The sequence below is a fragment of the Saccopteryx bilineata genome, chromosome 5 (genome assembly GCF_036850765.1).
Source record: "Saccopteryx bilineata isolate mSacBil1 chromosome 5, mSacBil1_pri_phased_curated, whole genome shotgun sequence".
NCBI classification, from domain to species: Eukaryota; Metazoa; Chordata; class Mammalia; order Chiroptera; family Emballonuridae; genus Saccopteryx; species Saccopteryx bilineata.
Window position 1 is genome coordinate 94,230,861 of NC_089494.1, and position 10,543 is coordinate 94,241,403.

Below are 10,543 nucleotides of genomic sequence, written 5' to 3' on the forward strand. Positions count from 1 at the left end.
TCAGGCTCCCACACTCTTATTAACACTTTCTATGCATTTTCCATACACGCGAGTCTTTGTCTACTCATCTGCTGTACACTACATTTTATTTCAATTTAATATTTTAATATGTTTTAATGAATATTTTTATATTGTTTTCAATTATTTAGGCTAGAAAATTTTTCTTTTACAGCAAGAAATAATTAAAATAATAAATATATAAAAATACCTATATACCGCAAAATCTCACGATATAGCGAAAAATCCGCAACGCAAAATTAGATATATACAACTTAAAAATCTGTAATTCACTGAGACTGTAAAAAGTGAATCATGATATGGTGAGGGATGACTGTAACTTCTTACTAATCACGGATACAGGCATACCTTGTTTCATTAAGCTTTGCTGTATTATACATCACAGATGCCATGTTTTTCACAAATTAAAGGTTTGTGACAGCCCTGCATTGAGCAAGTCTAATGGCATAGATTTACAACAGCATTTGCTAACTCTCTATCACATTTTGGTAATCCTTCAAATAATTCAAACTTTTTTTAATCATTATCACATTTGTTATTCAGATCTGTAATCAGCCATCTTTGACATTACTATGTAATTGTTGTGGAGTGCCACAGATCCAACCATATAAGACTGTAAGTTTAATAACTATATGTATTCTTGACTGCTGTATCTACTGTCAGTTCCTGATTTCTCTTCTTCCTTGCGCCTTCCTATACCCTGAGACACAAAAAGAGTGAAATTAGGCCAATTAATTATTTTAAAATGGCCTTTAAGTACTCAAGAAAAAGAAAGAGTCACATGTCTTTTATTTTAAGGTAAAAGTTAGAAATAGGTAAGCTTAATGTGGAAGGCATGTTGAAAGCCAAGATAGGCTGAAACATAGGCCTCTTACTCCATTTAGACAAGTTGTAAATGCAACAGATAAGGACTTGAAGAAAATTAAAAGTGCTATTACAGTGAACACACAAATGATAAGAAAATGAAAGAGCCTTAGTGCTGATATAAAGAAACTTTTAGTGATCTGCATAGATCAAACCAGCCACAATATTTCCTTTAGCCAAAGCCTACGCCAGAGCAAGGCCCTATCTCTCTTGAATTCTATGAGGGTGGAAGGAAGTGAGGAAGATGCAGAAGAAAAGTTTGAAGCTAGTGAAGGTTAGTTCATGAGATTTAAGGAAAGAAACCATTTCCATAACATAAAGTGCAAGGTAAAGAAGGAGCAAGTGTTGATGTAGAAGTTGCAGCAAGTTATTCAGAAGAGCTAACAAAGATAGTAAATAAAGGGAGCTATATTAAACAAAGACTTTCAGTGTAAATGTAACAGCTTTACATTGGAAGAAGATGCCATCTAGGACTTTCATACCTAGAGAGGAAAGAAAAGTCAATGCCTCGCTTCAAAGATTGAAAACAAAGGCTGACTCTTGTTAAGGGCTAATGCACCCAATGACTTTAAGTTGCAGCCAGTGCTCATTAACCATTCTGAAAAGCCTGAAGGCCTTAAGAATTATGCTAACTCTATTCTGACTGTGTTCTATAAATGGAACAACAAAGCATGGGTGACAGCACATGTGTTTACAACATGCTTTACTGACTATTTTAAGCCCACTGTTGAGACCTACGGCTCAGAAAAAAAATCTTTTAAAATAATACTACTCATTGGCAAGGCACCTGATCACCCAAAAGCTCTGATGGAGATGTATGAGATTACTATTGTTTTCATTCCTGCCAATACAACATCCATTCTGCAGCCCATAGATCAAGGAGTAATTTTTACTATCAAGACTTATTATTTAAGAAATACATTTCATGAGGCTATAGCTGCCATAAATAGTGATTCCTCTGATACAGCCAAGCAAAGTAAATTAAAACCTTCTGGGAAACAACTCACCAGTTTAGGCGCCATTAAGATCATTCATGATACATGGGAGGAGGTCAAAATATCAACATTAATAGGAATCGAGAAGATGATTCCTACCCTCATAGATGACTTTGGGAGAGTCAAAACTTCAATGAAGGAAGTAACTGCAGGTGAAGTGGAAATAGCAAGAAAACTAAAGTGGAGCCTGAAGCTGTGGCAGAACTGCTGCAATCTCATGATGATATTTTAACAAACGAATAGTTGCTTCTTATGGATAAGCAGCAAATGTGGTTTCTTAAGATGGAGAATCTACTCCTGGTGAAGATGCTTGAAGGTTCTTGAAATGACAACAAATGATTTAGAATATTACATAAATTTAGTTGATAAAGCAGTGACAGGGTTTGAATAAACTGATTCAATTTTGAAAGAAGTTCTACTGCAGGTAATATACTATCAAACAGTATCACAGGCTACAGAGAAATAGTTCATGAAAGGAAGTGTCAATCTATGTGTTAAACTTCATTGCTGTCCTATTTTAAGCAATTGTTACAGCCATGCCCACCTTTAGCAAACACCACCTGGATCAGTCATCGACCATCAACACAAAGCAAAATCCTTCACCAGTGTGAAGATTGTGACTTACTGAAGACTCAGATGATGGTTAGCATTTTTTATCAATAAGTCTTTTTCTAATTTAAAGTATTATTTTTTTCAGACAGAATACTATTGTACCCTGAAAAGACAACAGTATATAGATAAATTTTATATTTACAGGGAAACTAAAAATGTGTGACTCGCTTTATCACAATATTCACTTTATTGTGGTGGTCTGGAACTAAACCTACAATATTTCTGAGATATGTCTGTATTGGATACCATAGAACATGACTGAAAAAGAATCTTCATAGATTGTATTACCACTTTGTTGGTATGCTAAAGCCCACCACCATTCAGCTGGAGGCTGAGAATATCTTTCTGAAATGCATTCAAATCATGTTATTCATGTCATCATTACATTCAATTCATTATTATGTTTTGCAATAAAAATCTTAATTTATATAGTTTATTACACAGACCCTTCACTGTGTAGTCATATAGTCCATCACACAAACTCTGTTATAGAGTAATATAATTTATTGCAGAAACACTTTATTCTTTATGTGCCTTTCACCTCTAGCCCCTTCTTCTAGACACCAACATGTACCCTTTGGCCTAATCTCAACTAATGACTTGCAATTTTAGAATGCTTCAAGTTTTTGCAGACAACTTTGTCTAACATAGTTTCTTCTGCTTGCACTGCCCGTGACCACTTTCCACGACAACCACCATAGCCATCATCATTATTTTTTCTAGTGGTATAACTCTTATATTTCTTCAAAACTAAATTTGATCCTTGTATCCCTGATATGACTTAGGTACCCATTCTGCTTCCCTTGAGCACAAATGTGTTACAAAGTAGGGAAACCACACAACAAAATAAAGCACAATTCCATCTTGTTATTAATGTAAGTAAAGGTTTTTTTTCTTAGAAGTATTTTTGAACAGTAATTAAAATATCTTTCAGTGTTCTCTTAATAAAAATAGATTTAACTCATTTCTTTTTTATTGAGCAATCTCTTTCAATGCAGTCCTTTCCTTCTTTACATGAATGTTGAAACTATTCATTTTCTAAGGTAGTACACAGCTGTGTCTTGGATTTGAATTTTCCTTGGTGACCCTAGTCTTTTAATGTTGCTGTTCTTGTTTGTTTTCAGAAGAATTTTTGTTTCATACTTAATTTGCATGCTTTTTTCTAACTTTATGAGTTTGAATAAGGGTAACTTTTCTGGTCTTATATGAAAACTCAACAGGATAATGTACTGTGATTTAAAAAATACTTTGTTTTATCTTTTGTTGTTTGTTTGGTTTTTTGCCTTAATCTAGTACAAAAGATATTTTTCCTGGTAGCTCTTTCTTTTTTATGTATATTACCCAGTTTATAACAAGGGAATTCCTTACCAAGAAGGAAAAATAAAGAGGGAAGGAAAGAAGGAAGGAAGAAAGGAAGGGAGGGAGGGAGGGAGGGAGGGAGGGAGGGAGGGAGGGAGGGAGGGAGGGAGGGAGGGAGGGAGGATAATAGGAAAGAATAAGGAAAGCAACAGCAAATTAATACCCCTTTCTATTCACATTTACTTAACATTTTTTGGCCATGAGAATATTCATCTCAGTACCTTTAACTGTTTTAGTTATAAGTAAACCTGAGAAATCAATTGAAGTCAGGATTCTTTCAAGGACAAACATGTATTAGCATGTTCAAGGAATGATATAGTGAAAAAACAAAGGATCTGTTAAAGATGACCAATATTATTGTAAAGGATTATTAGAAATATAGGGCATGCATTTTGTGTAAATAATGTAATTTGAGGAAGAATCTGAATAATATACTGATACAGAGGTAATTACCATAAGCGTTTTAAAATATTTTATGAAAAGCTGACAATCATTTCTGATAGTTCTATTTGTTTTTGTGTGGCACAAATTATGTATGTATGTATATATGTATTATTTTACTGATAAGGTGATATTTAGTGAAGTCTTATCAAGGCATTGAGGTGTTGTCAGCCTGATACAGCCATTATAAAATTGCCCATCGAAATATTCATTCAAGTTTTGGTATAAATTTTACATTGATAATTATTTTATTAGAGGTTACAAAACAGTGATTTCAAAATTTTTTTCTTTCCTAATGGAATTTTTCTCTCATGTTAAAGAGTTGTTTTTCTTTGAAACACACATATTTTTCAAACATATGCAGAGGAATGAAGGGTGATATCAGAATCATTTATATAGCTATTCTCCAAATTCAATAATTATCAACTTCAACTATTAGCCAATATTATTCTACATATTTCTGTTCTCCCACATATATTGTTGTTGATGATGTTATTTAGCTATAATATTTTAAAGGAAAGTCCAGACATTATAAAATTTTATCTATAAGAAGTTTAATATATATTTCTAAAAATAAGGACCATTTAAGTATAATAATACCTAAATAATTAAACAATTACTTTTTAATATCATCATTATCTAGTCCACACTTAACTTTCCCTAAACTTTTTTTTTTAGAAGATGTGCTCAAATCATAATAAAATAAGATTTATACTTTTCATTTGGTCAAAATGTCTCAAGTTTCCCTTAATCTTTAACAGTTGCTCCTTTTCTTGTTGATGAAACTGGGTCATGTTTCATGTTGAATTCTCTTATTCTTGATGTGACAATTTCCTTACATTGGCACTTAACCTTTCCTTTTCTTCAGGATTCTTATAAACTGGTGCATAAAGTTTTTAGTTTTAAATACATTCATATTCATATTTTTGGTGGTATTTTTGAGCCAAAAACACTTCATGATTAGTGCCGTGTGTCTGTTCCTTATTAAAAATCCAGTTAACATCCATGGTCTACTATTTTTTGATAAGGTGATATTTAGTGAAGTCTTATCAAGGCATTGAGGTGTTGTCAGCCTGATACAGCCATTATAAAATTGCCCATCGAAATATTCATTCAAGTTTTGGTATAAATTTTACATTGATAATTATTTTATTAGAGGTTACAAAACAGTGATTTCAAAAATTTTTTCTTTCCTAATGGAATTTTTCTCTCATGTTAAAGAGTTGTTTTTCTTTGAAACACACACTGGGGTAAACTGGAATGGAACTGGGTGGCATCTATATTAAGCTTAGTAAAAATAGTTAATAATATTTTTCTCAATCTTATACACATGTGATAAGAACAAATTCAAAATATTAGGAGATGTGGTAAATATTGAATTTTTAGAACTTCTTAATAAAATATTATAAAATTTTATATGTGAACTTGCTTCTGTAACTTTTAAACTATTTTTAGTTGAATAAATTTGTAGATACACATGAAGTTTTAAGTAAAGATATATATGTGAAGTAAATAGATATAGAAATGAAGTTTAAGTAAATATATAAATATAAATATTTTTCTTTTAACCAATTTTTAGCAAGGTTATCATTTTGCAAAATTATAATTCCATATCACAACCAGGATATTGATGCTGATAAAGCCAGGGTAAAGAACATTTCTATCACTACAAAAATTACTTATGTTTCAATTTATAATTTCCACCCTATCCCATTCTTAAACTGTGGCAACCACTAATCTGTTCTCTATTTGTATAATTTTGTCATTTCAAAAATGTTCTATAATTAATATCAATATGAAACTTTTGCGATTTTTTTTTCACTCAGTATAATTTTCTAGAGATTCATCCAAGTAGTTCTCTGTGTTAATCTATTCCTTTTTAATTGCTGAGTACTATCCATGTATTTCAGATTAACTTTTCACACACAGAAGGATATTTTAGTAGTTTCTAGTTTGTGGTTGTTATTAATAAAGATGCTCTTAACTTTTATATACAGGTTTTCATGTGAGTATAAATTTTTACATTTCTGGGATAAATGCCCAAAAATGTAGTTAGTGGGTTGTGTGGTGTTTGTATGTTTACTTATTTCAAGGAATTTTCAAACTCTTTTCCAGAGTAACTGTACTATTTTGCTTTCCCACCAGCAATGCATGTATGATAATCTCTATTCTTCTTACCTTTGTGCACATTTAGCTTTATAACTTTTTTTTTTATTTTAGCCATTCTGACTGGCATGTAATGTTAGCTTGTGTTTTAATTTGTTAATTATGTTAATCATTACTGACTACTTATTTCTATTTATATATCCTCTTTAGAATAATGTCTGATTATATCATTTGGTTTTCATTTAATTTAATTATTTGGGGGTTTTTTCTGTTGAATTTTAAGTCTTTTGTCCATGTTCTATATACTATTCTGTTGTAAGATATGTGGTTTGCAAATATTTTCTTCAACTCTGTAGTTTGTCTTTTTATCATTTTAATAGCATCTTTTGTAAAGCAAATGTTTTTAATTCTGATAAAATCAGCCCTGGTCGTTTGGCTCAGTGGATAGAGCATCAGCCTAGAGTAAGGATGTCCTGAGTTTGACCTTGATAAGGACACACATGAGAAGCAACCATCTGCTTCTCTTCCCCTTCCCTCCCCCTTCCCATCTTCTTCCCCTCCTGCAGCCAGTGGCTCAATTGGTTTGAGCATTGGCTTCAGGCACTAAAGATAGTTCAGTTTATTCAAGCATTGGCCCCAGACAGGGGTGGCCAAGTGAATACTGGTCTGGTTGCATGGGAGTCTGTTTCTCTATCTTCCCTCCTCTCACTAAAAAATTTGGGGGGGGGGATGAAATCTAATGAATTCCTTATTTCTCCATGGCTCATACATTTAACTCCCAAATATTTTCTCCTATTATTTTTTTTCTAACAGTTTTATAAATATGTGTTGTACATTTAAGTCTATGATGCATTTTGAGATAATTTGTATGTAAGATATGAGGTTTAGGTCATGATTACACTTTTGTCTTTGGGGGTCCAATTGCTCCAGCATATTTTGTTGAAAGGGTTATACTTCTTCCATTGAATTACTTTTGTATTTTTGTCAAAACTCAGTTGAGCATATTTGTGTGGATGTGATATGGGTTTTTATTGTGTCCCATTGATCTATGTGTCTATATCTTCACCAAAGCTACACATCATTGAATACTGTAGCTATATAATAAACTTTAAAATTGATTAGACCAAGTTCTCCCTTTTCATTCATTCTTTTTAAAATTATGTTGACTATTCTAGTTTCTTTGACTTTCTATATGAATTTTACAATAATCTCTATATTGACAAAATAATTTTGTTGGCAGTTAATAAAAATTTTGTTAAACCTATGTGTCAATTTTAGGACAATGAAATCTTTACTATGTTGAGTCTTTCAATCATGAACAAATGTCTATAGAGACTTTTTATTTCTCTCAGTATATTATATTTCTCAGCATACAAATTCTGTGCATATTATTTTACCTTCCCAACTGAGAATTTATCTCTTTTTGGGGAGCAACCACAGTGGCACTGGAACTTTAACTCATTGTTAGTATATAGAAAAAAATCACTATTTGGATGTTTATCTTGTGTCCTGCAAACTCGCTGCACTCTAGGACTTCTTTCAGTATAATCCTTGAGATTTTCTCTGTGGACAATCACATCAGCTGAAAAATAAGAACAATTTTATTTCTTCTTTTCCATTTGAGATGGCATTTATTTTGTTTTTTAATCTTATTGTACTGGCCCAGACTTTCAGCTCTATGTTGAAAAAGAGTAGTGAAAAGAGATACCCTTGCCCTGTTCCTCATCGTAGAGGAAAAACATTCAAATTTTTCCCCATTAAGTATTGCAGCAGTTTTTTTTATAGACACTCTATCAAGGTGAGAAAATTTTTAAATATTCCTATTTTTCTGGGAGTTTTTGTCATAAATGGTATTAAACTTCATCAAATGCCCTTTTTGGTGTGACAGGGACAAAGAAAGACAGAGGGAAGGACAGACAGACAGGAAGGGATAGAGATGAGAAGGATCAATTCTTTGTTGCAGCACCTTAGTTGTTCATTGATTGCTTTCTCATATGTGCCTTGACTGGGGGCTACAGCAGAGTGAGTGACCCCTTGCTTAAGCCAGTGACCTTGGGTTCAAGCTGGTGAGTCTTGCTCAAATCAGATGAGCCTGTGCTCAAGCTGGCGACCTCAGGGTTTCAAACCTGGGTCCTTGTGTCCTCATCCAATGCTCTATCCACTGCATCACCACCTGGTAAGGCTCAAATGCCTTTTTTATATATCAATTGATACAATTGTATGTTTTTGTTTTTTGGTTTATTTATTAATATTTTTAACCTGTTAGTATGGTGGAGTATATAATAGCTTTTGAATATTGAATCAGTCTTGCATCACTATTATAAACCTTACTTGGCCATGGCATATTCTTTTTATACATTGATTAATTCTACTTGCTAATATTATGTTAAAGATTTCTGTGTCTAATTTCATGAGAAAATTTGGACCCCAATTTATTTATTTTTATTGTTTTCATATAACTTGAGTATTTTTATAATATTAGCTTCATAAAATAAATTTGGATATAATAGCTTTTCTTTTCTGAAAAAGACTGTGTACAATTTGTATTATTTCTTTTTTAAAAGTTCAGTAGATAGTCCCAGTAAAATTATTTGAACCTGGAAATTTCTCTTTTATGAGTTTTTAAATTAAAAATTCAATTTTCTTAATAATTATAGGGCAATTCAAATTATCTATATCATATTTGGTAATTTGTGGTAGGCTGTGCTTTTTAAGAACTAGGTCCATTTACTTAAGTTGTCACATTTATTTGAGTAGAGTTGTTCACAGTAATTTATTATTTTTCTTTGATGTCTGTAGGGTCTGTAGTGATATGCACTGCTTACGATTGATATTGGTAAATTTTGCTTTCTCTTTTTTTTTCTTTTTAAGTTGGTAAATCTTACTGATCCTTGCAAAAAAAGGGGGGGTTTCATCATTTTTCTTCTTTTCATTTTACTGATTAATGATCTTATTTCATTATTCATGTTAATCTGCATGGTTTAGGTTTCTATGTTCTTCTTTTTCTAGATTCTAAAAGTAGAAGTTTAAATGATTGATTTGAGACTTTTCCTCTTTTTTCATGTAAGTAGTGCTGTAAAAATTTCTCTCAGTATTGATTTAATTATGTGACACCAATTTTGTTATGTGTATTTTCATTTTCATTCAGTTTAATATATATCTTATTTTCTTTATGACTCCTTTTTAATTAAATTATTTAGAAGCCTGCTGTTTAGATTCCAAATATTTTTTAAAATTATTTTATATTCTTTTAGTTTGATTTCATTTTGGTTAGAAAGCACACATTATAAAATTTTATTGTCTTTAATTTTTTTGAGGTTTATGGTCTATGATACAGTATACTTTTCAACCCTAAGCTATTTTTCCTTTTCTTCTAGGAACCTGGTGATATGTATGCTTTATCTTTAGCCCCAAAGGGTCTAAAGTCTCTGTTCCCTTCTCTATTTTTTTAATCTTGTATTTTGCTCCACCATTGAGAATAGAAAATTTTCATTGTCCATATACAACTTCATTCATTTCTACTACCTCTGTTCCCATCATTCTTCTTTTGAAGCCATTCATGAAGTTTATAATTTAATTTAACTTTTCAGTTCTAAATATCCATATAGTTTTTCTTTTGTATTCTACTTATATACTAAAATTTTTTAAAACTTTGCTGAGAATTTATTTATTTTTGTTTTGATTGCATTTTAATTGGTCATTGAGCATTTTTATGATGGCTGCTTCAAAATCTTTATCAAATAACTCTGATTTATCTGTCTTCTTGGTGTTGACATGTATTGAATGCCAGCTTTTATTCTAGTTGATATTTGCCTGGTACTTAGTAGAACTAATTATGTTTTATTGAATTTGGATTTTTGGTGTATTTTCATGTAAAAACTGACTGTAATTTAACACTTCTATATTCACTGGCTTCCTCTTATGCCACTCCATCAGGAGAATATAGGGCACCACTAACACATTATTGCTAGTTATAATATCAATCCATATTCCCCACACATGCTAGGGGAGGATGAAATGACACGGTGCCCAGGTGGTATCAGTAGAGTCCCAGTGTGTAGCCATAACTTCCACCTGGGCCCTCGAGTACTAGGGAGCACTTCTATAACTCTTTTTCAGAAACTATATTTAAAGGGGTGACATTGATT

At 31.8% G+C, this 10,543-nt stretch overlaps 1 pseudogene; it reads left to right on the forward strand.

Annotated features, from left to right (window-relative positions):
- The first annotated feature begins 763 nt into the window (after positions 1-763).
- Positions 764-2,524, forward strand: LOC136306513 (tigger transposable element-derived protein 1-like; annotated as a pseudogene).
- Positions 2,525-10,543: the final 8,019 nt, after the last annotated feature.